This window comes from Primulina tabacum, unplaced genomic scaffold, assembly GCF_025594145.1.
Source record: "Primulina tabacum isolate GXHZ01 unplaced genomic scaffold, ASM2559414v2 Contig1138, whole genome shotgun sequence".
In the NCBI taxonomy this organism is placed as follows: domain Eukaryota; kingdom Viridiplantae; phylum Streptophyta; class Magnoliopsida; order Lamiales; family Gesneriaceae; genus Primulina; species Primulina tabacum.
In genome coordinates this window covers 1-27239 of record NW_027460118.1, presented here as the reverse complement: position 1 = coordinate 27239, position 27239 = coordinate 1, and the positions used below count along the sequence as shown (strand labels likewise).

At 43.3% G+C, this 27239-nt stretch overlaps 26 non-coding genes and 4 pseudogenes across 26 annotated transcripts; all 30 read left to right on the top strand.

Annotated features, from left to right (window-relative positions):
• The first annotated feature begins 12 nt into the window (after positions 1-12).
• Positions 13-131, top strand: LOC142535784 (5S ribosomal RNA). Its single transcript, XR_012817764.1, has one exon. It is a non-coding gene; the product is annotated as a 5S ribosomal RNA (ribosomal RNA).
• A 692-nt stretch (positions 132-823) lies between these two features.
• LOC142535811 (5S ribosomal RNA) lies at positions 824-940 on the top strand (annotated as a pseudogene).
• Positions 941-1624: 684 nt separating this feature from the next.
• On the top strand, positions 1625-1744 carry LOC142535801 (5S ribosomal RNA). Its single transcript, XR_012817780.1, has one exon. It is a non-coding gene; the product is annotated as a 5S ribosomal RNA (ribosomal RNA).
• Positions 1745-2427: 683 nt separating this feature from the next.
• Positions 2428-2546, top strand: LOC142535810 (5S ribosomal RNA; annotated as a pseudogene).
• A 681-nt stretch (positions 2547-3227) lies between these two features.
• On the top strand, positions 3228-3346 carry LOC142535808 (5S ribosomal RNA). The gene has a single exon (XR_012817787.1). It is a non-coding gene; the product is annotated as a 5S ribosomal RNA (ribosomal RNA).
• Positions 3347-4034: 688 nt separating this feature from the next.
• LOC142535786 (5S ribosomal RNA) lies at positions 4035-4153 on the top strand. Its single transcript, XR_012817766.1, has one exon. It is a non-coding gene; the product is annotated as a 5S ribosomal RNA (ribosomal RNA).
• A 687-nt stretch (positions 4154-4840) lies between these two features.
• Positions 4841-4959, top strand: LOC142535807 (5S ribosomal RNA). The gene has a single exon (XR_012817786.1). It is a non-coding gene; the product is annotated as a 5S ribosomal RNA (ribosomal RNA).
• Positions 4960-5559: 600 nt separating this feature from the next.
• LOC142535790 (5S ribosomal RNA) lies at positions 5560-5678 on the top strand. The gene has a single exon (XR_012817770.1). It is a non-coding gene; the product is annotated as a 5S ribosomal RNA (ribosomal RNA).
• Positions 5679-6269: 591 nt separating this feature from the next.
• Positions 6270-6388, top strand: LOC142535800 (5S ribosomal RNA). The gene has a single exon (XR_012817779.1). It is a non-coding gene; the product is annotated as a 5S ribosomal RNA (ribosomal RNA).
• Positions 6389-8027: 1639 nt separating this feature from the next.
• LOC142535798 (5S ribosomal RNA) lies at positions 8028-8146 on the top strand. Its single transcript, XR_012817777.1, has one exon. It is a non-coding gene; the product is annotated as a 5S ribosomal RNA (ribosomal RNA).
• A 679-nt stretch (positions 8147-8825) lies between these two features.
• Positions 8826-8946, top strand: LOC142535799 (5S ribosomal RNA). Its single transcript, XR_012817778.1, has one exon. It is a non-coding gene; the product is annotated as a 5S ribosomal RNA (ribosomal RNA).
• A 549-nt stretch (positions 8947-9495) lies between these two features.
• Positions 9496-9614, top strand: LOC142535815 (5S ribosomal RNA). Its single transcript, XR_012817789.1, has one exon. It is a non-coding gene; the product is annotated as a 5S ribosomal RNA (ribosomal RNA).
• Positions 9615-10297: 683 nt separating this feature from the next.
• Positions 10298-10416, top strand: LOC142535792 (5S ribosomal RNA). Its single transcript, XR_012817772.1, has one exon. It is a non-coding gene; the product is annotated as a 5S ribosomal RNA (ribosomal RNA).
• Positions 10417-10750: 334 nt separating this feature from the next.
• LOC142535803 (5S ribosomal RNA) lies at positions 10751-10869 on the top strand. The gene has a single exon (XR_012817782.1). It is a non-coding gene; the product is annotated as a 5S ribosomal RNA (ribosomal RNA).
• Positions 10870-11553: 684 nt separating this feature from the next.
• LOC142535788 (5S ribosomal RNA) lies at positions 11554-11672 on the top strand. The gene has a single exon (XR_012817768.1). It is a non-coding gene; the product is annotated as a 5S ribosomal RNA (ribosomal RNA).
• A 685-nt stretch (positions 11673-12357) lies between these two features.
• Positions 12358-12481, top strand: LOC142535806 (5S ribosomal RNA). Its single transcript, XR_012817785.1, has one exon. It is a non-coding gene; the product is annotated as a 5S ribosomal RNA (ribosomal RNA).
• A 1964-nt stretch (positions 12482-14445) lies between these two features.
• LOC142535795 (5S ribosomal RNA) lies at positions 14446-14564 on the top strand. The gene has a single exon (XR_012817775.1). It is a non-coding gene; the product is annotated as a 5S ribosomal RNA (ribosomal RNA).
• A 677-nt stretch (positions 14565-15241) lies between these two features.
• Positions 15242-15361, top strand: LOC142535787 (5S ribosomal RNA). The gene has a single exon (XR_012817767.1). It is a non-coding gene; the product is annotated as a 5S ribosomal RNA (ribosomal RNA).
• A 655-nt stretch (positions 15362-16016) lies between these two features.
• On the top strand, positions 16017-16135 carry LOC142535789 (5S ribosomal RNA). The gene has a single exon (XR_012817769.1). It is a non-coding gene; the product is annotated as a 5S ribosomal RNA (ribosomal RNA).
• A 682-nt stretch (positions 16136-16817) lies between these two features.
• On the top strand, positions 16818-16935 carry LOC142535793 (5S ribosomal RNA). The gene has a single exon (XR_012817773.1). It is a non-coding gene; the product is annotated as a 5S ribosomal RNA (ribosomal RNA).
• A 681-nt stretch (positions 16936-17616) lies between these two features.
• LOC142535791 (5S ribosomal RNA) lies at positions 17617-17735 on the top strand. The gene has a single exon (XR_012817771.1). It is a non-coding gene; the product is annotated as a 5S ribosomal RNA (ribosomal RNA).
• Positions 17736-18418: 683 nt separating this feature from the next.
• On the top strand, positions 18419-18537 carry LOC142535802 (5S ribosomal RNA). Its single transcript, XR_012817781.1, has one exon. It is a non-coding gene; the product is annotated as a 5S ribosomal RNA (ribosomal RNA).
• Positions 18538-20236: 1699 nt separating this feature from the next.
• On the top strand, positions 20237-20354 carry LOC142535814 (5S ribosomal RNA). Its single transcript, XR_012817788.1, has one exon. It is a non-coding gene; the product is annotated as a 5S ribosomal RNA (ribosomal RNA).
• Positions 20355-21739: 1385 nt separating this feature from the next.
• On the top strand, positions 21740-21857 carry LOC142535797 (5S ribosomal RNA). Its single transcript, XR_012817776.1, has one exon. It is a non-coding gene; the product is annotated as a 5S ribosomal RNA (ribosomal RNA).
• A 442-nt stretch (positions 21858-22299) lies between these two features.
• LOC142535785 (5S ribosomal RNA) lies at positions 22300-22417 on the top strand. Its single transcript, XR_012817765.1, has one exon. It is a non-coding gene; the product is annotated as a 5S ribosomal RNA (ribosomal RNA).
• Positions 22418-23097: 680 nt separating this feature from the next.
• Positions 23098-23216, top strand: LOC142535805 (5S ribosomal RNA). The gene has a single exon (XR_012817784.1). It is a non-coding gene; the product is annotated as a 5S ribosomal RNA (ribosomal RNA).
• Positions 23217-23896: 680 nt separating this feature from the next.
• LOC142535809 (5S ribosomal RNA) lies at positions 23897-24015 on the top strand (annotated as a pseudogene).
• Positions 24016-24701: 686 nt separating this feature from the next.
• Positions 24702-24819, top strand: LOC142535804 (5S ribosomal RNA). The gene has a single exon (XR_012817783.1). It is a non-coding gene; the product is annotated as a 5S ribosomal RNA (ribosomal RNA).
• Positions 24820-25487: 668 nt separating this feature from the next.
• On the top strand, positions 25488-25606 carry LOC142535794 (5S ribosomal RNA). Its single transcript, XR_012817774.1, has one exon. It is a non-coding gene; the product is annotated as a 5S ribosomal RNA (ribosomal RNA).
• Positions 25607-26280: 674 nt separating this feature from the next.
• LOC142535813 (5S ribosomal RNA) lies at positions 26281-26397 on the top strand (annotated as a pseudogene).
• Positions 26398-27239: the final 842 nt, after the last annotated feature.

The following is a 27239-nucleotide window of genomic DNA, read 5'->3' as shown; positions in this document are numbered from 1 at the left end:
CCACTCAATGTCAGGTGCAATCATACTAGCACTAATGCACCGGATCCCATCAGAACTCCGAAGTTAAGCGTGTTTGGGCGAGACCAGTACTAGGATGGGCGACCCCCTGGGAAGTTCTCGTGTTGCACCTTCTTTCGTGTTTTTCTACTTTCGATTACTTTTTGACAGACGATTTTCGGCTCAAATCATATGAATCTCGATCGGGACCAGATAAGACATGTGAAATCAACGTAGCTCAGGCATTGCCGGAGTTGGACCAAAATTGGAGGCTAATTTGTATTAGCATAACGGGCAAAACGACCGGGACTCATTACTTCTGCAATGAGATTGAAAAGATTTGAAAGCCGAATTCGTTTTCTAAGAGAAGCCTTCTATTTGCGAGTTTCCAGCCCTGGTTAAAGCGTCTTTTTTTCCTCGACCAATCTCATAGGAGTCCTAATTCGATTCCGGTTCCATTTTAATCGTATCCCAGACATAAGAATAGCTTTACATTCCTAGTTTCTTATTCTTATTTTTTTTCTATTTTTGGAAACATTTAGCATTTTGTTGTCGGTGAGCCGGTTCTGTGCGAGGAGTAGGACGCAGATTACTCCAAAACGGTTAACCGTATTAAAAACAATTATTTCAACTGTTTTAGCTATAATTTTCGTAAACGGTCGCGACACAGGACTTCCCGGGGAGGTCACACATCCTAGCTCTGCCATCGCGCCAGAACGCTTAACTTCATGGTTCTGATTGGGCGAGAGGTGTGCCGCGTGTTGTCCATTGCCGCCCGCTCCCACGTACTCGAGGGATATAAGAATAAACATCTCACCCAATTTCGGGTTGCGATCATACCAGCTCTATGCACCGGATCCATCAGAACTTAGAAGTTAAGCGTGCTTGGGCGAGAGCAATACTAGGATGGTTGACCCCGTGGGAAGTCCTCGTGTTGCACCCTTTTTTCGTGTTTTTCTATTTTTGATTACTAGTTGACACACGATTTTCGGCTCAAATCATCTGAATCTCGATCGTGACCAGATAAGACATGTGAAATCAACGTAGCTCGGACACTGTCGGATTTGGACAAAATTGTAGCCTAATTTGATTGTAAACGGTTTAAACGAACGAGACTCATTACTCCGCAATGAGCTGGCAAGATTTTAGCCGAATTCCTTCTCTAAGACCCTCTAATTTGCGATTTTTCCGCTTCTGTTAAGCTTCCGTTTCTCGAGAAATACTCTTAGGAAGTTCCAAATTAGATTACGGTTCCATTTTATCGTATCCCAGGAATAATAATAGCTTTACATTCGCTATTTTCTTCTTCTTATTTTTTTTTCTATTTTCTGGCAACATTTAGCGATTTTTGTTGTCGTGAGCGGTTCTGCGTGGAAGGGTATGACGCAGATTACTCCGGAGACGGTTAACTAATTAAAACAATTATTTCGACTGTTTTAGCCATAATTTACGTAAACGGTCGCGACACGAGGACTTCCCGGGGAGGTCACCCATCCTAGCTCTGCTATAGCGCTAGAACGCTTAACTTCATGGTCCAGATTGGGCTAGAGCAGTGCCGCGTTTTGTCCATCGCCGCCCGCTCCACACGTACTCGAGGGATATAAGAATAAACATCCCACTCAATGTCGGGTGCGATCATACCAGCAATAATGCACCGGATCCCATCAGAACTCCGAAGTTAAGCGTGCTTGGGCGAAGAGCAGTACTAGGATGGGTGAACCCCTAGAAAGTCCTCGTGTTGCACCCATTTTCGTGTTTTTCTATTTTTGATTACTTGTTGACAGACGATTTTCGGTTCAAATCATCTGAATCTCGATCGGGACCAGATAAAACATGTGAAATCAACGTAGCTCGGGCACTGCCGGATTTGGACAAAATTGTAGCCTAATTTTTTTGTAAACGGGCAAACGAACGAGACTCATTACTCCGCAATGAACTGACGAGATTTTAGCCGAATTCCTTCTCTAAGACCCTCTAATTTGCGATTTTCCGCTTCTGTTAAGCTTCCGTTTCATCGAGAAATCCGCTTAGGAAGTCCGAAATTCGATTTCGGTTCCATTTTATCGTATCCCAGGCATTATAGTAGCTTTACATTCGCTATTTTCTTCTTCTTATTTTTTTTCTATTTTCTGGGAACATTTAGCGATTTTTGTTGTAGTGAGACGGTTCTGTGCGGGAGGGTATGACGCAGATTACTCCGGAGACGGTTAACTCATTAAAAACTATTATTTCGACAGTTTAACCCACAATTTACGTAAACGGTCGCGACATGAGGACTTCCCAGGGAGGTCAACCATCCTAGCACTGCCATCGCACCAGAACGCTTAACTTCATGGTTCTGATTGGGTGAGAGCAGCGCCGCGTGTTGTCCATCGCCGCCCGCTCCACACGTACACGAGGGATATAAGAATATACATCCCACTCAATGACGTGTGCGATCAAACCTGCAATAATGCACCGGATCCCATCAGAACTCCGAAGTTAAGCGTGTTTGGGCGAGTGCAGTACTAGTATGGGTGACTCCCTGGGAAGTCCTCATGTTGCGCCGATTTTCGTTTTTTTTATTTTAGATTACTTGTTGACAGACGATTTTCGGCTCAAATCATCTGAATCTTGATCGGGACCTGATAAGACATGTGAAATCAACGTAGCTCGGGCACTGCCGGATTTGGAAAAAATTGTAGCCCAATTTGATTGTAAACGGGCAAACGAACGAGACTCATTACTCTGCAAAGAGCTGACGAGATTTTAGCCGAATTCCATCTCTAAGACCCTCTAATTTGCGATTCCGCTTATGTAAAGCTTCCGTTTCCACGAGAAATCCGCTTAGGAAGTTCAAAATTCGATTCCGGTTCCATTTTATCATATCCCAGGCATAATAATAGCCTATACATTCGCTATTTTCTTCTTCTTATTTTTTTTCTATTTTCTGAGAACATTTAGCGATTTTTGTTGTCGTGAGCCGGTTCTGTGCAGAAGGGTATGATGCAGATTACTTCGTAGACGGTTAACTCATTAAAAACAATTATTTCGACTGTTTTACCCATAATTTACCTAACGGTCGCGACACGAGGACTTCCCGGGGAAGTCACCCCATCCTAGCTCTGCCATCGCGCCAGAACGCTTAATTTCATGGTTCTGATTTGGCGAAATCAGTGCTGCGTGTTGTCCATCGCCACCCGCACCACACTTACTCTAGGGATATAAGAATAAACATCCCACTTAATGTCGGATGCGATCATACCATCACTAATGCACCGGATCCCATCAGAACTCTGAAGTGAAGCGTGCTTGGACGAGAGCAGTACTAGGATTGGTGACCCCCTGGGAAATCCTCGTGTTGCTCTCATTTTCGTGTTTTTCTATTTTTGTTTACTTGTTGACAGACGATTTTCAGCTCAAATCATCTGAATCTCGATCGGTACGAGATAAGACATGTGAAATCAACGTAGCTCGGGCACTGCCGGATTTGGACAAAATTGTAGGCTAATTTGATTGTTAACGGGAAAACGAAAGAGACTCATTACTTCCGCAATGAGCAGGCGAGATTTTAGCAGAATTCATTCTCTAAGACCCTCTAATTTGCGATTTTCCCGCTTCTGTTATGCTTCCGTTTCCTCGAGAAATCCGCTTAGGAAGTTCTAAATTCGATTCATGTTCCATTTTATCGTATCTCAGGCATAATAATAGCTTTACATTCGCTATTTTCTTCTTCTTATTTTTTTTTTTCTATTTTATGGAAACATTTAGCAATTTTTGTTGTCATGAGCCGGTTTCTGTGCGGAACGGTATGACGCAGATTACTTCGGAGACGTTTAACTCATTAAAACAATTATTTCGACTGCTTTAGCCATAATTTCCGTAAACGGTCGCGACACGAGGACTTCTCAGGGAGGTCACCCATCCTAGCCCGCTCCATCGCGCCAGAACGCTTAACTTCGTGGTTTTGATTTGGCGAGAGCAGTGCCCGTGTTGACCATCGCCGACTGCTCCACACGTACTCGAGGGATATAAGAATAAACATCCCCTTCAATGTCGGGTGCGATCATACCAGCACTAATGCTCCGGATCCCATTAGAACTCCGAAGTTAAGCGTGCTTGGGCGAGAGCACTACTAGCATGTGTGACCCCATGGGAAGTCCTCGTGTTGCACCCCTTTTCGTGTTTTTCTATTTTTGATTGATTACTTGTTGACAGACGATTTTCGGCTCAAATCAACTGAATCTCGATCGAGACCAGATAAGACATGTGAAATCAACGTAGCTCGGGCAATGCCGGATTTGGACAAAATTTTAGCCTAATTTGATTGTAAACGGGCAAACGAACGAGACTCATTACTCCGCAACGAGGTGGCGAGATTTTAGCCGAATTCCTTCTCTAAGACCCTCTAATTTGCGATTTTCCGCTTCTTTTAAGCTTTCATTTCCTCGAGAAATCCACTTAGGAAGTTCGAAATTCGATTCCGGTTCCATTTTATCGTATCCCAAGCATAATAATAGCATTACATTCGCTATTTTCTTCTTCATATTTTTTTTTCTATTTTCTGGGAACGTTTAGCGATTTTTTTTGTCGTGAGCCGGTTCTGTACGGAAGGGTATGACGGAGATTACTCCGGAGACAGTTAGTTCATTAAAAACAATTATTTCGACTGTTTTAGCACAGTTTACGTAAACGGTCACGACACGAGGACTGCCCAGGGTGGTCAACCATCCTAGCTCTGCCATCGAGCTAGAACGCTTAACTTAATGGTTCTGATTGGGCGAGAGCAGTGCCGCGTGTTGTCCATCGCCGCCCGCTCCACACGTACTCGAGGGATATAAGAATAAACATCCAACTCAATGTCGGGTGCGATCATACCAGCACTAATGCACCGGATCCCATCAGAACTCCGAAGTTAAGCGTGCTTGGGCGAGAGCAGTACTAGGTTGGGTGACCCCCTTGGAAGTCCTCGTGTGTCACCCCTTTTCGTGTTTTTATATTTTTTATTACTTGTTGACAGACGATTTTCTGCTCAAATCATCTTAATCTCGATCGAGACCAGATAAGACATGTGAAATCAACGTAGCTCGGGCACTGCCGGATTTGGGCAAAATTGTAGGCTAATTTGATTGTAAACGGGCAAACGAACGAGACTCATTGCTCCGCAATGAGCTGGCGAGATTTTAGCCGAATTCCTTCTCTAAGACCCTCTAATTTGCAATTTTCCGCTTCTGTTAATAGCTTTACGTACTCTATTTTCTTTTTATTTTTTGTTTCTATTTTCTGGTAACATTTATCGATTTTTGTTGTCGTGAGTTAGTTCTGTGCTGAAGGGTATGACGCAGATTACTCCGGAGATGGTTAATTCATTAAAAACAATTATTTCGACTGTTTTATCCATAATTTACATAAATGGTCGTGACACGAGGACTTCCCAGGGAGGTCACTCATCCTAGCTCTGCCATCGCACCAGACGCTTAACTTCATGGTTCTGATTGGGCGAGAGCAGTGCCGCGTGTTGTCCATCGCCTCGCGCTCCACAAGTACTCGAGGGATATAAAAATAAACATCCCAATCAATGTCGGGTGCGATCATACCAGCACTAATGCACCGGATCCCATCAGAACCCCGAAGTTAAGCGTGCTCAGGCGAGAGCAATACTAGGATGGTTGACCCCCTGGGAAGTCCTTGTGTTGCACCCCTTTCCGTGTTTTCTATTTTTGATTACTTGTTGACAGTCGATTTTCGGCTCAAATCATCTGAATCTCGATCGAGACCAGATAAGACATGTGAAATAAACGTAGCTCGGTCACTGCCGGATTTGGACAAAATTGTAGGCTAATTTAATTGTAAACGGGCAAATGAACGAGGCTCATTACTCCGCAATGAGCTGGCGAGATTTTAGCCGAATTCCTTTTCCAAGACCCTATAATTTTCGATTTTCCGCTTCTGTTAAACTTCCTTTCCTCGAGAAATCCGCTTAGGAATTTCGAAACTCGATTCCTGTTCCATTTTATCGTATCTCGGGCATAATAATAGCTTTATATTCGCTATTTTCTTCTTTTTATTTTTTTCTATTTTCTGGGAACATTTAGCGATTTTTGTTGTCGTGAGCCGGTTCTGTGCGGAAGGGTATGACGCAGATTACTCCGGAGAAGGTTAACTCATTAAAACAATTATTTCGATCTTAACTTCATGGTTCTGATTGGGCGAGAGCAGTGACGCGTGTTGTCCATCGCCGCCTGCTCCACACGTACTCGAGGGATATAAGAATAAAAATCCCACTCAATGTCGGGGGCGATCATAACGGCACTAATGCACCGGATCCCATCTGAACTACGGAGTTAAGCGTGCTTGTGCGAGAGCAGCACTAGGATGGGTGACCCCCTGGGAAATCTTCGTGTTGCACCCCTTTTCGTGTTTTTCTATTTTGATTACTTGTTGACAGATGATTTTCGGCTCAAATCATATGAATCTCGATCAGGACCAGATAAGACAGGTGAAATCAACTTAGCTCGGGCACTGCCGAATTTGGACAAAATTGTAGCCTAATTTGATTGTAAACGGGGAAAAACGAACGAGACTCATTTCTCCGCAATGAGCTGGCGAGATTTTAGCCGAATTCATCACTAAGACCCTCTAATTTGGGATTTTTCGCTTCTGTTAAGCTTCTGTTTCCTCGAGAAATCCGCTTAGGAAGTTCGAAATTCGATTCCGGTTCCATTTTATCGTATCTCATGCATAATAATAGCTTTATCTTCGCTATTTTCTTCTTCTTATTTTTTTTCTATTTTCTAGGAACATTTAGCGATTTTTGTTGTCGTGAGCCGGTTATGTGTAGAAGGGTATGACGCAGATTACTCTGGAGACGGTTAAATCATTAAAAACAATTATTTCGAGCTTAACTTCATGGTTCTGATTGGGCGAGAGCAGTGCCGCGTGTTGTCCATCGCCGCCCGCTCCACACGTACTCGAGATATATAAGAATAAAAATCCCAGTCAATGTCGGGTGCGATCATACCAGACGATTTTCGTCTCAAATCATCTGAATCTCGATCGAGACCAGATATGACATGTGAAATCAACATAGCTCGGGCACTGACTCATTACTCCGCAATAAGCGGGGCGAGATTTTAGCCGAATTCCTTCTCTAAGACCCTCTAGTTTGCGATTTTCCCCTTGTTTTAAGCTTCCGTTTCCTCGAGAAATCCGCTTAGGAAGTTCGAAATTCGATTCATGTTCCATTTTATCGTATCACAAGCATAAAAATAGCTTTACATTCGCTATTTTCTTTTTCTTATTTTTTTTCTATTTTCTGGGAACATTTAGCGATTTTTGTTGTCGTGAGCCGGTTATGTGCGGAAGGGTACGACGCAGATTATTCTGGAGACGGTTAACTCATTAAAAACAATTATTTCGACTATTTAGCCATAGTTTACGTAAACGATCGCGACACGAGGACTTCCCAGGGAGGTCACCCATTCCAGCTCTGCCATCACGCCAGAACGCTTAACTTCATGGTTCTGATTGGGCGAGATATAAGAATAAAAATCGCACTCAATGTAACTGCCGGATTTTGACAAAATTGTAGCCTAATTTGATTGTAAACGGGCAAACGAATGAGACTCATTACTCCGCATTGAGCTTGCGAGATTTTAGCCGAATTCATTCTCTAAGACCCTTTAATTTGCGATTTTCCGCTTCTGTTAAGCTTCTGTTTACTCGAGAAATCCGCTTAGGTAGTTCGCTATTCGATTCATGTTGCATTTTATCGTATCTCAGATATAAAAATAGCTTTACATTCGCTATTTTTTTCTTCTTCTTTTTTTCCTATTTTCTTGTACACATTTAGCGATTTTTGTTGTCGTGAGCCGGTTCTGTGCGGAAGCGTATGACGCAGATTACTCCGGAGACGGTTAACTCATTAAAAACAATTATTTCGAGCTTAACTTTATGGTTCTGATTGGGCGAGAGCAGTGCCGCGAGTTGTTCATCGCCGCGTGCTCCACACGTACTCGAGAGATATAAGAATAAAAATCCCACCCAATTTCGGGTGCGATAATACCAGAACTAATGCACCGGATCCCATCAGAACACTGAAGTTAAGCGTGCTTGGGCGAGAGCTGTACTAGGATGAGTGACCCCCTGGGAAGTCCTCGTGTTGCATCCCTTTTCTTTTTTTTCTATTTTTGATTACTTGTTGACAGACGATTTTCGGCTCAAATCATCTGAATCTCGATCCAGACCAGATAAGACATGTGAAATCAACGTAGCTCGGGAAGTGCCGGATTTTGACAAAATTGTAGCCTAATTTGATTGTAAATGGGCAAACGAACGAGACTCATTACTCCGGAATGAGTTGGCGAGATTTTAGCCGAATTCCTTCTCTAATACCCTATAATTTGCGATTTTCCACTTCTGTTAAGCTTCCGTTTCCTCGAGAAATCCGCTTAGGAAGTTCGAAATTCGATTCCTGTTCCATTTTATCGTATCTCAAGCATAATAATAGCTTTACATTCGCTATTTTCTTCTTCTTATTTTTTTCTATTTTCTGGGAACATTTAGAAATTTTGTTGTCGTGAGCCGGTTCTGTGCGGAAGAGTATGACGCAGATTACTCCGGAGACGGTTAACTCATTAAAAACAATTATTTTGACAGTTTTAGCCATAATTTACGTAAACGATCGCGACACGAGGACTTCCCAAGGAGGTCACCCATCCTAGCTTTGCCATCGCGCCAGAACGCTAACTTCAAGGTTCTGATTCGGCGATAGCAGTGCCGCGTGTTGTCCATCGCCTCTCGCTCCACACGTACTCGAGGGATAAAGAATAAATATCGTTGCCAATGTTGGGTGCAATCATACCAGCACTAATGCACCGGATCCCATCAGAATTCCGAAGGTTAAGCGTGCTTGGGCGAGAGTAGTACTAGGATGGGTGACTCCTTAGGGAAGTCCTGGTATTGCACCCCTTTTCGTGTTTTTCTTTTTTTATTACTTGTTGACAGACGATTTTCGACTCAAATCATCTGAATCTCGATCGGGACAAGATAAGACATGTGATATCAACGTAGCTCGGGCACTACCGGATTTGGAAAAATTGTAGGTTAATTTGATTGTAAACGGGCAAACGAACGAGACTCATTACTCCGCAACGAGGTGACGAGATTTTAGCCGAATTCCTTCTCTAAGACCCTCTAATTCACAATTTTTCGCTTCCCTTAAGCTTGCGTTTCCGCGAGAAATCCGCTTAGGAAGTTCGAAATTCGATTCCGGTTCCATTTTATCGTATCCCTTTACATTCGCTATTTTCTTCTTCTTATTTTTTTTTCTATTTTCTTGGAACATTTAGCGATTTTTGTTGTCGTGAGCCGGTTGTGTGCGGAACGGTATTACGCAGATTACTCCAGAACGCTTAACTTCATGGTTCTGATTGGGCGAGAGAAGTGCCGCGTGTTGTCAATCGCAGCCCGCTCCATACGTACTCGAGGGATATAAGAATAAACATCCCAGTCAATGTCTGGTGCGATCATACCAGCACTAATGCACCAGATCCCATCAGAACTCTGAAGTTAAGCGTGCCTAGGCGAGAGAAGTACTAGGATGGATGACCCCCTGGGAAGTCCTCGTGTTACACCCCTTTTCATTTTTTCTAATTTTGATTACTTGTTGACAGACAATTTTAGGCTCAAATCATCTGAATCTCGAACGGGACCAGATAAGACATGTGAAATCAAAGCAGGTCGGGCATTGCCGGATTTGAACAAAATTGTAGGCTAATTTGATTGTAAACGGGCAAACGAACGAGACTCGTTACTCCGCAATGAGCTAGCGAGAGTTTAGCCGAATTCTTTCTTTAAGACCCTCTAATTTGCAATTTTCCGCTTCTGTTAAGCTTCCGTTTCCTCGAGAAATCCGCTTAGGAAGTTCGAAATTCGATTCCTGTTCCATTTTATCGTATCTCAGGCATAATAATAGGTTTACATTCGCTATTTTCTTCTTCTTATTTTTTTTTCTATTTTCTGGGAACATTTAGCGATTTTTATTGTCGTGAGCCGGTTCTGTGCAGAAGGGTATGACGCAGATTACTCCGGAGACGGTTAACTCATTAAAAACAATTATTTCGAATGTTTTAGCCATAATTTACGTAAACGGTCGCGACACGAGGAATTTCCAGGGAGGTCACCCATCCTAGCTCTGCCATCGCGCCAGAACGCTTATTTTCATGGTTCTGATTGGGCAATAATAGTGCCGTGTGTTGTCCATCGCCGCCCGCTCCACACGTACTCGAGGGATATAAGAATAGACATCCCACACAATGTCGGGTGCGATCATACAAGCACTAATGCACCAGATCCCATCAGAACTCCAAAGTTAAGCATGCTTGGGCGAGAGCAGTACTAGAACGGGTGACCCCCTGGGAAGTCCTCGTGTTGCACCCCTCTTCGTGTTTTTCTATTTTTGATTACTTATTGACAGACGATTTTTGGCTCAAATCTTCTGAATCTCGATCGAAACCATATAAGACATGCGAAATCAACGTATATCGGACACTGCTGGATTTGGACAAAATTGTAGGCTAATTTGATTGTAAACGGGCAAACGAACGAGACTCAATACTCCGCAACGAGGTGGCGAGTTTTAGCCGAATTCCTTCTCTAAGACCCTCTAATTTGCGATTTTCCGCTTCTGTTAAGCTTCTGTTTCCTTGAGAAATCCGCTTAGTGAGTTCATAATTCGATTCCGGTTCCATTTTATCGTATCCCACTCAATGTCGGGTGCGATCATACCAGCACTAATGCACTGGATCTCAGCAGAACTCCGAAGTTAGGCGTGCTTGGGCGAGAGCAGTACTAGGATGGGTGACCCCCTAGGAAGTCCTCTTGTTGCACCTATTTTTCGTGTTTTTCTATTTTTGATTACTTGTTGACAGACGATTTTTCATTTCAAATCATCTGAATCTCGATCGGGACCAGATAAGACATGGGAAATAAACGTAGCTCGGGCACTGCCGGAATTGGACAAAATTGTAGGCTAATTTTATTGTAAACGGGCAAAAGAACGAGACTCATTACTCCGCAACGAGGTGGCGAGATTTTAGCCTAATTCCATCTCTAAGTCCCTCTAATTTGAGATTTTCCGCTTCTGTTAAGTTTCCGTTTTCTCGAGAAATCCGCTTAGAAAGTTCAAAATTCGATTCTGGTTTCATTTTATCGTATCTCATGCATAATAATAGCTTTACATTCGCTATTTTCCTATTCTTATTTTTTTCTATTTTTTAGTAACATTTAGCAATTTTTGTTGTCGTGAGCCGGTTCTGTGTAGTAGGGTATGACGCAGATTACTCCGGAGACGGTTAACTCATTAAAAACAATTATTTCGACTGTTTTAGCCCTAATTTACGTAAACGGTCCAGACACGAGGACTTCCAAGGGAGGTCACCCATCTTAGCTCTGCCGTCGCGCCAGAACGCTTAACTTCATAGTTATGATTGGGCGAGAGCAGTGCCGCGTGTTGTCCATCGCCGCCCGCTCCACACGTACTCGAGGGATATAAGAATAAACATCCCACTCAATGTCAGGTGCGATCATACCAGCACTAATGCACCAGATCCCATCAGAACTCTGAAGTTAAGCGTGCTTGGGCGAGAGCAGTACTAGGATGGGTGACTCCCTGTGAAGCCCTATTGTTGCACCCCTTTTCGTGTTTTTCTATTTTTGATTACTTGTGGACAGACGATTTGGGCTCAAATCATCTGAATCTCGATCGGGACCAGATAAGACTTCTGAAATCAGCGTAGCTCGGGCTATGCCGGATTTTGACAAAATTGTAGGCTAATTTGATTGTAAACGGGCAAACGAACGAGACTCATTGCTCCGCAATGAGCTGGTGAGATTTTAGTTGAATTTTTTCTCTAGGACCCTCTAATTTGCGATTTTCCGCTTCTTTTAAGCTTCTGTTTCCTTGAGAAATCAGCTTAGGAAGTTCGAAATTCGATTACTGTTCCATTTTATCGTATCCCAATCATAATAATATCTTTAAATTCGCTATTTTCTTCTTCCTATTTTTTTTTTCTATTTTCTGGGAACATTTAGCGATTTTTGTTGTCGTGAGCCGGTTCTGTGCGGAAGGGTATGACGCATATTACTCCGGAGACGGTTAACTCATTAAAAACAATTATTTCGACTGTTTTAGCGATAATTTACGTAAACGGTCGCGACACGAGGTCTTCCCAGGGAGGTCACCCATCCTAGCTCTTCCGTCGCGCCAGAACGCTTAACTTCATCGTTCTAATTGGGCGAGAGCAGTGCCACGTGTTTTTCCATCGCCGCCCGCTCCACACGTACTCGAGAGATATAAGAATAAACATCCCACTCAATGTCGGATGCGATCATACTAGCACTAATGCACTGGATCCCATCAGAACTCCGAAGTTAAGCGTGCTTGGGCGATAGCAGTACTAGGATGGGTGACCCGACCCCCTAGGAAGTCCTCGTGTTGCACCCCTTTTCGTGTTTTTTTATTTTTGATTACTTGTTGACAGACGATTTTCGGCTCAAATCATCAGAATCTCGGTCGGGACCAGATAAGACATGTGAAATCAACGTAGCTTGGGCACTGCCGGATTTTGACAAAATTGTAGCCTAATTTGATTGTAGACGGGCAAACGAACGAGACTCATTCCTTCGCAATGAGCTGGCGAGATTTTAGCCGAATTCCTTCTCTAAGACCCTCTAATTTGCGATTTTCCGCTTCTGTTAAGCTTCCGTTTCCTCGAGAAATCCGCTTAGGAAGTTCGAAATTAAATTCCGGTTCCATTTTATCTTATCTCAAGCATAATAATAGCTTTACATTCGTTATTTTCTTATTCTTAATTTTTTTCTATTTTCTGGGAACATTTAGCGATTTTTGTTGTCGTGAGCCGGTTCTGTGCGGAAGGGTATGACGCAGATTACTCCGGAGACGGTTAACTCATTAAAACAATTATTTCGACTGTTTTAGCCATAATTTACATAAACAATCGCGACACGAGGACTGCCCACGAGGACGCCAGAACGCTTAACTTCATGGTTCTGATTGGGCGAGAGAAGTGCCGCGTGTTGTCCATCGCCGCCCGCTCCACACGTACTCGAGGGATATAAGAATACACATCCCACTCAATGTCGGGTGCGATCATACCAGCACTAATGCACTAAGCGATCATACGAGCCTCATTACTCCGCAACGAGCTGGCGAGATTTTAGCCGAATTCATTCTATAAGACCCTCTAATTTGCGATTTTCCGATTCTGTTAATCTTCCGTTTCCTTGAGAAATCTTCTAAGCAAGTTTGAAATTCGATTTCGGTTCCATTTTATAGTATACCAAGCATAATAATAGCTTTACATTCGCTATTTTCTTTTTCTTATTTTTTTCTATTTTCTGGGAACATTTAGCGATTTTTATTGTCGTGAGCCGGTTCTGTGCAGAAGGATATGACGAAGATTACTCCGGAGATGGTTAACTCATTAAAAACAATTATTTCGAATGTTTTAGCCATAATTTACGTAAACGGTCGCGACACGAGGACTGCCTAGGGAGGTCACCAATCCTAGCTCTGCCATCGCGCCAGAAGGCTTAACTTCATGGTTTTTATTGGGCGAGAGCAGTACCGCGTGTTGTCCATCGCCGCCTGCTCCACACGTACTCGAGGGATATAAGAATAAAAATCCCACTCAATGTCGGGTGCGATCATACCAGCACTAATGCACCAGATCCCATCAGAACTCCGAAGTTAAGCATGCTTGGGCGAGAGCAGTACTATTTTTGGTTTCTTGTTGACATACGATTTTTGGCTCAAATCATCTGAATCTCGATCAGGACCAGATAAGACATGTGAAATTAACGTAGCTCGGGCACTGCCAGATTTGAACAAAATTGTAGCCTAATTTGATTGTAAACGGGCGAACGAACGAGACTCATTACTCCGCGATGATTTGACAAGATTTCACCCGAATTTCTTCTCTAAGACACTCTAATTTGAGATTTTTCGCTTCTGTTAAGATTCCGTTTCCTCGAGAAATCCGCTAAGGAAGTTTGAAATTCGATTCTGGTTCCATTTTATCGTATCTCAGGCATAATAATGGCTTTACATTCGCTATTTTCTTATTCTTATTTTTTTTTCTATTTTCTGGGAACATTTAGCGATTTTTGTTGTCGTGAGCCGGTACTGTGCGGAAGGGTATAACGCAGATTACTCTGAAGACGGTTAACTCATTAAAAACAATTATTTCGACTGTTTTATCTATAATTGACGTAAACGGTCGCGACACGAGGACTTCCCAGGGAGGTCACCCAACCTAGCTCTTCCATCGCGCTAGAACGCTTAACTTCATTGTTCTGATTGGGCGAGAGCAGTGCCGCGTGTTGTCCTATCGCCGCCCGCTCCACACGTACTCGAGGGATATAAGAATAAAAATACCACTTAATGTCGGGTGCGATCATACCAGCACTAATGCACCGGATCCCATCAGAACTCCAAAGTTAAGCATGCTTGGGCGAGAGCAGTACTAGAATGGGTGACCCCCTTGGAAGTTCTCGTGTTGCACCCCTTTTCGTGTTTTTCTATTTTTGATTACTTGTTGACAGAAAATTTTCGGCTCAAATCATCTGAATCTCGATCGGGACCACATGGGAAATAAACGTAGCTCGGGCTATGCCGGATTTGGAAAAAATTGTAGGATAATTTGATTGTAAACGGGCAAACGAACGAGACTCATTACTCCGCAATGAGCTGACGAGATTTTAGCCGAATTCCTTCTCTAAGACCCTCTAATTTGCGATTTTCCGCTTCTGTTAAACTTCTGTTTCCTCGAGAAATCCGCTTAGGAAGTCCGAAATTCGATTCCGGTTTCATTTTATCGTATCCCAGGCATAATAATAGCTTTACATTCGCTATTTTCTTCTTCTTAATTTTTTTTCTATTTTCTGGGAAGATTTAACGATTTTTGTTGTCCTGAGCCGGTTCTATGCGGAAGGGTATGACGCAGATTACTCCGGAGACGATTAACTCAATAAAAACAAATATTTCGACTGTTTTAGCCATAATTTACGTAAACGATCGCGACACGAGGATTTACCAGGGAGTGTCACCCATCTTAGCTCTTCCATCGCGCCAGAACGCTTAACTCAATGGTTCTGATTGGGCGAGAGCAGTGGCGAGTGTTGTCCATCGCCGCCTGCTCCTACGTACTCGATGGATATAGGAATAAACATCACACTCAATGTCAAGTGCGATCATACCAGCACTAATGCACCGAATCCCATCAGAACTGCGAAGTTAAGCGTGCTTGGGCGAGAGCAGTACTAGGATGGGTGACCGACGTGGGAAGTCCTCGTGTTGCACCCCTTTTCGTGTTTTTCTATTTTTGATTACTTGTTGACAGACGATTTTCGGCTCAAATCATCTGAATCTCGATCGGGACCAGATAAGACATGTGAAATCAACGTAGCTCGGGCACTGCCGGATTTTGACAAAATTGTAACCAAATTTGATTGTTCCGCAATGAGCTGGCGAGATTTTAGCCGAATTCCGTCTCTAAGACACTCTAATTTGAGATTTTCCGCTTCTGTTAAGCTTCCGTTTCCTCGAGAAATCCGCTTAGGAAGTTCGAAATTCGATTTCGGTTCCATTTTATCTTATCTCAGGCATAATAATAGCTTTACATTCGTTATTTTCTTATTCATAATTTTTTTCTATTTTCTGGGAACATTTAGCAATTTTTGTTGTCGTGAGCCGGTTCTGTGCGGAAGGGTATGACGCAGATTACTCCGGAGACGGTTAACTCATTAAAAACAATTATTTCGACTGTTTTATCCATAATTTACGTAAACGGTCGCGACACGAGGACTTTCGAGGGAGGTCACCCATCCTAGCTCTGCCATCGTGCCAGAACGCTTAACTTCATGGTTCTGATTGGCCGAGAGAAGTGCCACGTGTGGTCCATCGCCGTCCGCTCCACACGTACTCGAGGGATATAAGAATAACAATCCCACTAAATTTCGAGTGCGATTATACCAGCAATAATGCACCGGATCCCATCAGAACACCGAAGTTAAGCGTGCTTGGGCGAGAGCAGTACTAGGGTGGGTGACCCCCTTGGAAGTCCTCGTGTTGCACCCATTTTCGTGTTTTTCTATTTTTGATTACTTGTTGACAGACGATTTTTGGCTCAAATCATCTGAATCTCGATCGGGACCAGATAAGACATGTGAAATCAACGTAGATCGGGCACTGCCGGATTTGGACAAAATTGTAGGCTAATTTGATTGTAAACGGGCAAACGAACGAGACTCAACACTCCGCAACGAGGTGGCGAGATTTTAGCCTAATTCCTTCTCTAAGACCCTCTAATTTGAGATTTTCAGCTTCTGCTAGGCTTCCGTTTCCTCGAGAAATCCACTTAGGAAGTTCGAAATTCGATTCCAGATCCATTTTATCGTATCTCATGCATAATAATAGCTTTACATTCGCTATTTTCTTCTTCTTATTTTTTTCTATTTTCTGGGAACATTTAGCAATTTTTGTTGTCGTGAGCCGGTTCTGTGCGGAAGTGTATGATACACATTAGTCTGGAGACGGTTAACTCATTAAAAACAAATATTTCGACTGTTTTAGCCATAATTTACGTAAACGATCACGACACGAAGATTTACCAGGGAGTGTCACCCATCCTAGCTCTTCCATCGCGCCAGAACGCTTAACTTCATGGTTCTTATTGGGCGAGAGCAGTGCCGAGTGTTGTCCATCGCCGCCCGCTCCTATGTACTCAAGGGATATAAGAATAAACTTCCCACTCAATGTCGGGTGCGATCATACCAGCACTAATGCTCCGGATCCCATCAGAACTCCGAAGTTAAGCGTGCTTGGGCGAGAGGAGTACTAGAATGGGTGACGCCTTGGAATTCCTCGTGTTACACTCCTTTTCGTGTTTTTCTATTTTTGATTATTTGTTTACAGACGATTTTCGGCTCAAATCATCTGAATCTCGATCGGGACCAGATAAGACATGGGAAATCAACGTAGCTCGGGCACTGCCGGATTTTGACAAAATTGTAGGCTAATTTGATTGTTAACGGGCAAACGAACGAGACTCTTTACTCCGCAACGAGGTGGCGAGATTTTAGCCTAATTCCTTCTCTAAGACCCTCTAATTTCAGAATTTCAGCTTCTGTTAGGCTTCCGTTTCCTCGAGAAATACGCTTAGAAAGTTCGAAATTCGATTCCGATTTCATTTTATCATATCCCAGGCATAATAATAGCTTTACATTCGCTATTTTCTTCTTCTTAATTTTTTTTATTTTATAGGAACATTTAGCGATTTTTGTTGTCGTGAGCCGGTTCTGTGCGAAAGGTTATGACGCATATTACTCCGGAGACGGTTAACTCATTAAAAACAAATATTTCGACTGTTTTGGTCATAATGTACGTAAACGATCGCGACACGAGGATTTACCAGGGAGTGTCACCAATCCTAGCTCTTCCATTGCGCTAGAACGCTTAACTTCATGGTTCTTATTGGGCGAGAGCAGTGCCGAGTGTTGTCCATCGCGCCCGCTCCTACGTACTCAAGGGATATAAGAATAAACTTCCCACTCAATGTCGGGTGCGATCATACCAGCACTAATGCGCCGGATCCCATCAGAACTCCAAAGTTAAGCGTGCTTGGGTGAGAGCAGCACTAGGATGGGTGACCCCTTGTGAAGTCCTCATGTAGCACCCCTTTTCATGTTTTTCTATTTTTGATTACTTGTTGACAGACGATTTTCTGCTCAAATCATCTGAATCTCGATCGGGACCAGATAAGACATGTGAAATCAACGTAGCTCGGGCACTGCCGGATTTTGACAAAATTGTAAACTAATTTGATTGTAAATGGGCAAACGAACGAGACTTATTACTCCGCAATGAGCTGACGAGATTTTAGCCGAATTCCTTCTCTAAGACCCTCTAATTTGCGATTTTCTGCTTCTGTTAAGCTTCTGTTTCCTCGAGAAATCCGCTTAGGAAGTTCGAAATTCGATTCCGGTTCCATTTTATCTTATCTCAGGCATAATAATAGCTTTACATTCGTTATTTTCTTTTTCTTAATTTTTTTCTATTTTCTGGGAACATTTAGCGATTTTTGTTGTCGTGAGCCGGTTCTGTTCGGTAGGGTATGACGCAGATTACTCCGGAGACGGTTAACTCATTAAAAACAATTATTTCGACTGTTTTATCCATAATTTACGTAAACAGTCGCGACACAAGGACTTCTGAGGGAGGTCACCCATCCTAGCTCTGCCATCATGCCAGAACGCTTAACTTCATGGTTCTGATTGGGCAAGAGAAGTGCCGGGTGTTGTCCATCGCCGTCCGCTCCACACGTACTCGAGGGATATAAGAATAAAAATCCAACTGAATGTCGAGTGCGATTATACCAGCACTAATGCACCGGATCCCATCAGAACCCCGAAGTTAAGCGTGCTTGGGCGACAGCAGTACTAGGATGGGTGACCCATAAAGAAGTCCTCGTGTTGCACCCCTTTTCGTGTTTTTCTATTTTTGATTACTTGTTGACAGACGATTTTCGGCTCAAATCATCTGAATCTCGATCGGGACAAAATGAGACATTCTTTTTTTTTTTCTATTTTCTGGGAACATTTAGCGATTTTTGTTGTTGTGAGCCGGTTCTGTGCGGAAGGGTATGACTCAGATTACTCCGGAGACGATTAACTAATAAAAAACAATTATTTCGACTGTTTTAGCCATAATTTAAGTAAACGATCGCGACACGAGGACTTCCCAGGGAGGTCACCCATCCTAGCTCTTCCATCGCGCCAGAACGCTTAACTTCAAGGTTTGATTGAGCGAGAGCAGTGCCGCGTGTTGTCCATCGCCGCCCGCTCCACACGTACTCGAGGTATATAAGAATACAAATCCCTCTCAATGTCGGGTGCGATCATACCAGCACTAATGCACCGGATCCCATCAGAACTCCGAAGTTAAGCGTGCTTGGGCGAGAGCAGTACTATTATGGGTGAGCCGCTTCTGTACGGAAGGGTATGACACAAATTAGTCCGGAGACGTTTAACTCATTAAAAACAATTATTTCGACTGTTTTACCTATAATTTACGTAAGGAGTCGTGACACGAGGACTTCCCAGGGAGGTCACCCATCCTAGCTCTACCATCGCACCAGAACGCTTAACTTTATGGTTCTGATTGGACGAGAGCAGTGGCACGCGTGTTGTCCATCGCCGCCAGCTCCACACGTACTCGAGAGCAGTACTAGGATGGGTGACCCCCTTGGAAGTCCTGGGGTTGTACCCCTTTTCGTGTTTTTCTATTATTGATTACTTGTTGACAGACGATTTTCGGCTCAAATCATCTGAATCTCGGTCGGGACCAGATTAGACATGTGAAATCAACGTAGATCGGGCACTGCCGGATTTGGACAAAATTGTAGGCTAATTTGATTGTAAACGGGCAAACGAACGAGACTCATTACTCCGCAATGAGCTGGCGAGATTTTAGCCGAATTCCTTCTCTAAGACCCTCTAATTTGCGATTTTCCGCTTCTGTTAATTATCCGTTTCCTAATGAAATCCGCTTAGGAAGTTCGAAATTCGATTCATGTTCCATTTTATCATATCCCAGGCATAATATAAGCTTTACCTTCGCTATTTTCTTCTTCTTATTTTTTTTTGTATTTTTGGGAACATTTAGCAATTTTTGTTGTCGTGAGCCGGTTCAGTGCGGAAGGGTATAACGTAGATTACTCCGGAGACGGTTAACTCATTAAAATAATTATTTCGACTATTTAGCCATAATTTACGTAAACGGTCGCGACACGAGGACTGCCCAGGGAGGTTACCCATCCTAGCTCTGCCATCGCGCCAGAACGCTTAACACTTAATTTCGTTTCCTCGAGAAATCCACTTAGGTAGTTCAAAATTTGATTCCGTTTCCATTTTATCGTATCCCAGGCATAATAGTAGCTTTACATTCGACTCTTTTAGTCATAATTTAAAAAACAATTATTTCGACTCTTTTAGTCATAATTTACGTACACGGTCGCGACAAGAGGTTTGCCCAGGGAGGTCACCCATCCTCGCTCTGCCATCGCGCCTGAACGCTTAACTTCATGGTTTTGATTGGGCGAGAGAAGTGCCGCGTGTTGTCTATCGCCGCCCGCCTCACATGTACTCGAGGGATATAAGAATAAACATCCCACTCAATGTCGGGTGCGATCATACCAGCACTAATGCACCGGATCCCATCAGAACTCCGAAGTTAAGCGTTCTTGGCGAGAGCAGTACTATGATGGGTGACCCCCTGGGAAGTCCTCGTGTTGCACCCTAATCGTGTTTTTTTATTTTTGATTGCTTGCTGACAGACTATTTTCGGTTCAAATAATCTGAATCTCTATCGGGACCAGATAAAACATGTGAAATCAACATAGCTCGAGAAATGCCGGATTTGGACGAAATTGTACACTAATTTGATTGTAAACATGCAAAGGAACGAGACTCATTGTGTTTTTCTGCTTCTGTTAAGTTTCCGTTTCCTCGAGAAATTCGCTTAGGAAGTCGAAATTCGATTCCATTTCCATTTTATCGTATCCCAGGCATAATAATAGCATTACATTCGCTATTTTCTTCTTATTATTTTTTTTTATTTTCTGGGAACATTTAGCGATTTTTGTTGTATTGAGCCGGTTATGTGCGGAAGGGTATGACGCAGATTACTCCGTGGACAGTTAAATCATTAAAAACAATTATTTCGACTGTTTTAGCCATAATTTACGTAAACGGTCGCGACACGAGGACTTCCCTGGGAGGTCACCCATCCTAACTCTGCCATCAGCTAGAACGCTTAACTTCATGGTTCTGATTGGGCTAGAGCAGTGCCGCGTATTGTCCATCGCCGCCTGCTCCACACGTACTCGAGGATATAAGAATAAACATCCCACTCAATGTCGGGTGCGATCGTACCAGCCCTAATGCACCAGATCCCATCGGAACTCTGAAGTTAAGCGTGATTGGGCGAGAGCAGTACTAGGATGTCCTTGTTTTGCAACCCTTTTCGTGTTTTTCTATTTTTGATTACTTGTTGACTGACGATTTTCGGCTCAAATCATCTGAATCTCGATCGGGACCAGATAAGACATGTGAAATAAACGTAGCTCGGGCACTGCCGGATTTGGACAAAATTGTAGGCTAATTTGATTGTAAACGGGCAAACGAACGAGACTCATTACTCCGCAACGAGGTTGCGAGATTTTAGCCGAACTCCTTCTCTAAGACCCTCTAAATTGCGATTTTCCGCTTTTGTTAAGCTTCTGTTTTCTCGAGAAATCAGCTTAGGAAGTCCGAAATTCGATTCCGGTTCCATTTTATAGTATCCCAGGCATAATAATAGCTTTACATTCGTTATTTTCTTCTTCTTATTTTTTTTCTATTTTCTGGGAACATTTAGCGATTTTTGTTGTCGTGAGCCGGTTCTGTGCGGAAGGGTATGACACAGATTACTCCGGAAATGGTTAACTCAGTAAAAACAATTATTTCGACTGTTTAAGCCATAATTTACGTAAACGGTCGGAGGTCACCCATCCTAGCTCTTCCATTGCGACAGAACGCTTTACTTCATGGTTCTGATTGGGCTTGAGCAGTGCCGAGTGTTGTCCATCGCCGCCCGCTCCACACGTACTCGAGAGATATAAGAATAAACATCCTACTCAATGTCGGGTGCGATCATACCAGCACTAATGCACCGCATCCCATCAGAACTCCGAAGTTAAGCATGCTTGGGCGAGAGCAGTACTAGGATAGGTGACCCCTTGGAAGTCCTCGTGTTGCACCCCTTTTCGTGATTTTCTATTTTTGATTACTCGAGAAATCCGCTAATAAAGTCCGAAATTCGATTCCGGTTCCATTTATCGTATCCCAGGTATAATAATAGCTTTACATTCGCTATTTTCTTCTTCTTTTTTTCTATTTTCTGGGAACATTTAGCCATTTTTGTTGTCGTGAGTCGGTTCTGTGCGGAAGGGAATGATGCAGAGTACTCCGGAGACGGTTAACTTTTTAAAAAAAATTATTTCGACTGTTTTAGCCATAATTTACGTAAACGGTCGCGTCACGAGGACTTCCAAGGAAGGTCACCCATCCTAGCTCTGCCATCGCGCGAGAAAGCTTAACTTCATGGTTCTGATTGGGCCAGAGCAGTGCCGCGTGTTGTGCCATCGTCGCCCGCTCCACACGTACTCGAGAGATATAAGAAGAATAAACATCCCACTCAATGTCGGGTGCAATCATACCAGCACTAATGCACCGGATCCCATCAGAACTCCGATGTTAAGCGTGCTTGGGCAAGAGCAGTACTAGGCTGGGTGACCCCTTGGAAGTCCTCGTGTTGCACCCCTTTTCGTGATTTTCTATTTTTGATTACTTGTTGACAGCCAATTTTCGGCTCAAATCATCTGAATCTCGATCGGGACCAGATAAGGCATGTGAAATCAACGTAGCTCGGGAACTGCCGGATTTGGAAAAAATTGTAGCCTAATTTGATTGTAAACGGGCAAACGAACGAGACTCATTACTCCGCAATGAGCTGACGAGATTTTAGCCGAATTCCTTCTCTAAGACCCTCTAATTTGCGATTTTCTGCTTTTGTTAAGCTTCCGTTTCATCGAGAAATCCGCGTAGGAAGTTCGAAATTCGATTCCGGTTCCATTTTATCGTATCCCAGGCATAATAATAGCTTTACATTTGCTATTTTCTTCTTCTTAATTTTTTCTATTTTCTGGGAACATTTAGCGATTTTGTTGTCGTGAGCCGGTTCTGTGCGGCAGTGTATGAGGTAGATTACTCCGGATTCGATTAACTCATTAAAACAATTATTTCGACTGTTTTAGCCATAATTTACGTAAACGGTCGCGACACGAGGACTTCCCTGGGAGGTCACCCATCATAGCTCTGCCATCGCGCTAGAACGCTTAACTTCATGGTTCTTATTGGGAGAGAGCAGTGCCGCGTGTTGTCCATCGCCGCCCGCTCCACACGTACTCGAGGGATATAAGAATAAAAATCCCACTCAATGTCGGGTGCGATCATACCAGCACTAATGCACCGGATCCCATCAGAACTCTGAAGTCAACCGTGCTAGGGCTAGAGCAGTACTAGGATTGGTGACCCCCTGGGAAGTCCTCATGTTGCACCTCTTTTCGTGTTAATTTATTTTTGATTACTTGTTGACAGACGTTTTTCGGCTCAAATCATCTGAATCTCGATCGGGACTAGATAAGACATGTGAAATCAACGTAGCTCGGGCATTGCCGGATTTGGACAAAATTGTAGCCTAATTTGATTGTAAACGGGCAAAAAAATGAGACTCATTGCTCCGCAATTAGCTGACGAGATTTTAGCCGAATTCCTTCTCTAATACCCTCTAATTTGCGATTTTCCGCTTCTGTTAAGCTTCTGTTTCCTCGAGAAATCCGCTTAGGAAGTTCTAAATTCGATTCTTGTTCCATTTATCGTATCTCAGACATAATAATAGCTTTATATTCGCTATTTTCTTCTTCTTATTTTTTTTCTATTTTCTGGGAACATTTAGCGATTTTTATTGTTGTGAGCCGGTTCTGTGCGGAAGGGTATGACGCAGATTACTCCGGAGACGGTTAACTCATTAAAACAATTATTTCGACTGTTTTAGCCATAATTTACGTAAACGGTCGCGACACGAGGACTTCCCAGGGAGGTCACCCATACTAACTCTGCCATCGCGCCAGAACGCTAACTTCATGGTTCTTATTGGGCGAGAGCAATGCCGCGTGTTGTCCATCGCCGCCCGCTCCACACGTACTCGAGGAATATAAGAATAAACATCCTACTCAATGTCGGGTGCGATCATACCAGCACTAATGCACCGGATCCCATCAGAACTCCAATGTCAACCGTGCTTGGGCTAGAGCAGTACTAGGATGGGTGTCGCCCTGCGAAGTCCTCGTGTTGTACCTCTTTTCGTGTTAATCTATTTTTGATTACTTGTTGACAGACGATTTTTCGGCTCAAATCATCTGAATCTCGATCGGCACCAGATAAGACATGTGAAATCAACGTAGCTCGGGCAGTGCCGGATTTGGACAAAATTATTTCCTAATTTGATTGTAAACGGGCAAACGAACGAGACACATTACTCCGCAATGAGATGGCGAGATGTTAGCCGAATTTCTTCTCTAAGACCCTCTAATTTGCGATTTTCCGCTTCTGTTAAGCTTCCGTTTCCTCGAGAAATCCTCTTAGAAAGTTTGAAATTCGATTCCTGTTCCATTTTATCGTATCTCAGGCATAATAATAGCTTTACATTCGATATTTTCTTCTTCTTATTTTTTTTTTCTATTTTCTGGGAACATTTAGCGATTTTTGTTGCCGTGAGCCGGTTCTGTGCGGAAGGGTATGACGCAGATTACTCCGGAGACAGTTAACTCATTAAAAACAATTATTTCTATTGTTTTAGCCATAATTTACGTAAACGGTCCCGACACGAGGACTTCCCATGGGAGGTCACCCATCCTAGCTCTGCCATCGCGCCAGAACGCAAACTTCATGGTTCTGATTGGGCGAGTGCAGTGCCGCGTGTTGTCCATCGCCGCCCGCTCCACACGTACTCAGGAGATATAAGAATAAACATTCCACTCAATGTCGGGTGCGATCATACCAGCAATAATGCACCGGATCCCATCAGAACTCCGAAGTTAAGCGTGCTTGGGCAAGAGCAGTGCAAGGATGGGTAACCCCTGGGAAGTCCTCGTGTTGCTCCCCTTTTCGTGATTTTCTATTTTTGATTACTTGTTGACAGCCGATTTTCGGCTCAAATAATCTGAATCTCGATCGGGACTAGATAAAACTTGTGAAATCAACGTAGCTCGGGCACTGCCGGATTTGGACAAAATTGTAGCCTAATTTGATTGTAAATGGGCAACGAACGAGGCTCATTGCGGATCGAGATTTTAGCCGAATTCCTTCTCCGAAGCCCTCTAATTTACGATTTTCCGCTTCAGTTAAGCTTCCGTTTCATCGAGAAATCCGCTTAGGAAGTTCGAAATTCGATTCCTGTCCATTTTCTCGTATATCATGCATATAATAGCTTTACATTCGCTGTTTTCTTCTTCTTATTTTTTTTCTATTTTATGGGAACATTTAGCGATTTTTGTTGCCGTGAGCTGGTTCTGTGCCAAAGGGTATGTCGCAGATTACTCCGGAGACGGTTAACTCATTAAAAACAATTATTTCGACTGTTTTAGCAATAATTTACGTATACGATCGCGACACGAGGACTTCCAGGAAGGTCACCCATCCTAGCTTTGCCATCGCGTCAGAACGCTTAACTTCATGGTTCTGATTGGGCGAGAGCAGTGCCGCGTGTTGTCCATCGTCGCACGCTCCACACGTACTCGAAAGATATAAGAATAAAAATCGCACTCAATGTCTGGTGCGATCATACCAGCACTAATGCACTGGATCCCATCAGAACTCCGAAGTTAAGCGTGCTTGGGCGAGAGCAATACTAGGATGGGTGACCCCCTTGGAAGTCGTAGTGTTGCACCCTTTCGTGTTTTTCTATTTTTGATTACTTGTTGACAGACAATTTTCGGCTCAAATCATCTGAATCTCGATCGGGACCAGATAGGACATGTGAAATCAACGTAGCTCGGGCACTGCCGGATTTGGACCAAATTGTAGGCTAATTTGATTGTAAACGGGCAAACGGACAAGACTTATTGCGGACTGGCGAGATTTTAGCCGAATTTCATCTCTAAGACCCTCTAATTTGCGATTTTCCGCTTCTGTTAAGCTTCCGTTTCCTCGAAAAATCTGCTTAGGAAGTTCGAAATTCGACTCCGGTTCCATTTTATCGTATCTCAGGCATAATAATAGCTTTACATTCGCTATTTTCCTATTCTTATTTTTTTTCTATTTTCTAGAAACATTTATCGATTTTTGTTATCGTGAGCCGGTTCTGTGCGGAAGGGTATGACGCAGATTACTCTGGAAGACGGTTAACTCATTAAAAACAATTATTTCGACTTTTTTAGCCATAATTTACGTAAACGGTAGCGACACGAGGACTTCCCGGTAGGTGACCCATCCTAGCTCTGCCATCGCGCCAGAACGCTTAATTTCATGGTTTTGATTGGGCGAGAGCAGTGCCGCTTGTTGTCTATCGCCGCCCGCTTCACACGTACTACGAGGGATATAAGAATAAACAACCCACTCAATGTCGGGTGCGATCATAACAGCACTAATGCACCGGATCCCATTAGAACTTCGAAGTTAAGCATGCTGGGCGAGACCAGTACTAGGATGGGCGACCCCCTGGAAGCGTCGTGGTTGCACCCCTTTTTGTTTTTTTCTATTTTTGATAACTTGTTGACAGACGATTTTTGGCTCAAATCATCTGAATCTCGATCGGAACCAGATAAGACATGTGAAATCAACTTGGCTCGGGCACTGCTGGATTTGGACAAAATATGTAGGCTAATCTTGATTGTAAACGGGCAAACGACGAGACTCATTACTCCGCAATGAGCTGGCGAGATTTTAGCCGAATTTCTTCTTTAAGACCCTCCACTTGCGATTTTCCGCTTCTGTTAATCTTTCGTTTCCTCAGAAATCTGCTTAGAAAGTCCGAAATTCGATTCCAGTTCCATTTTATCGTATCTCAGCCATAATAATAGCTTTACATTCGTTATTTTCTTATTCTTATTTTTTTTCTATTTTCTGAGAACATTTAGCGATTTTTGTTGTCGTGAGCCGGTTCTCTGCGGAAGGGTATGACGCGGATTACTCCGGAGACGGTTAACCCATGGAGGTCACCCATCCTAGCTCTGCAATCGTGCCAGAACCCTTGGGAAGTCCTCATGTTGTACCTCTGTTCGTGTTTTTCTATTTTTGATTAATTGTTGACAGACGATTTTCGGCTCAAATCATCTGAATCTCGATCTGGACCAGATAAGACATGTGAAATCAACGTAGCTCGGGCACTGTCCGATTTGGACAAAATTGTAGCGTAATTTGATTGTAAACGAACAAACGAACGAGACTCATTGCGGACTGGCGAGATTTTAGCCGAATTTCTTCTCTAAGACCCTCTAATTTGCGATTTTCCGCTTCTGTTAAGCTTCCGTTTCCTCGAGAAATCTGCTTAGGAAGTCCGAAATTCGATTCCGGTTCAATTTTAT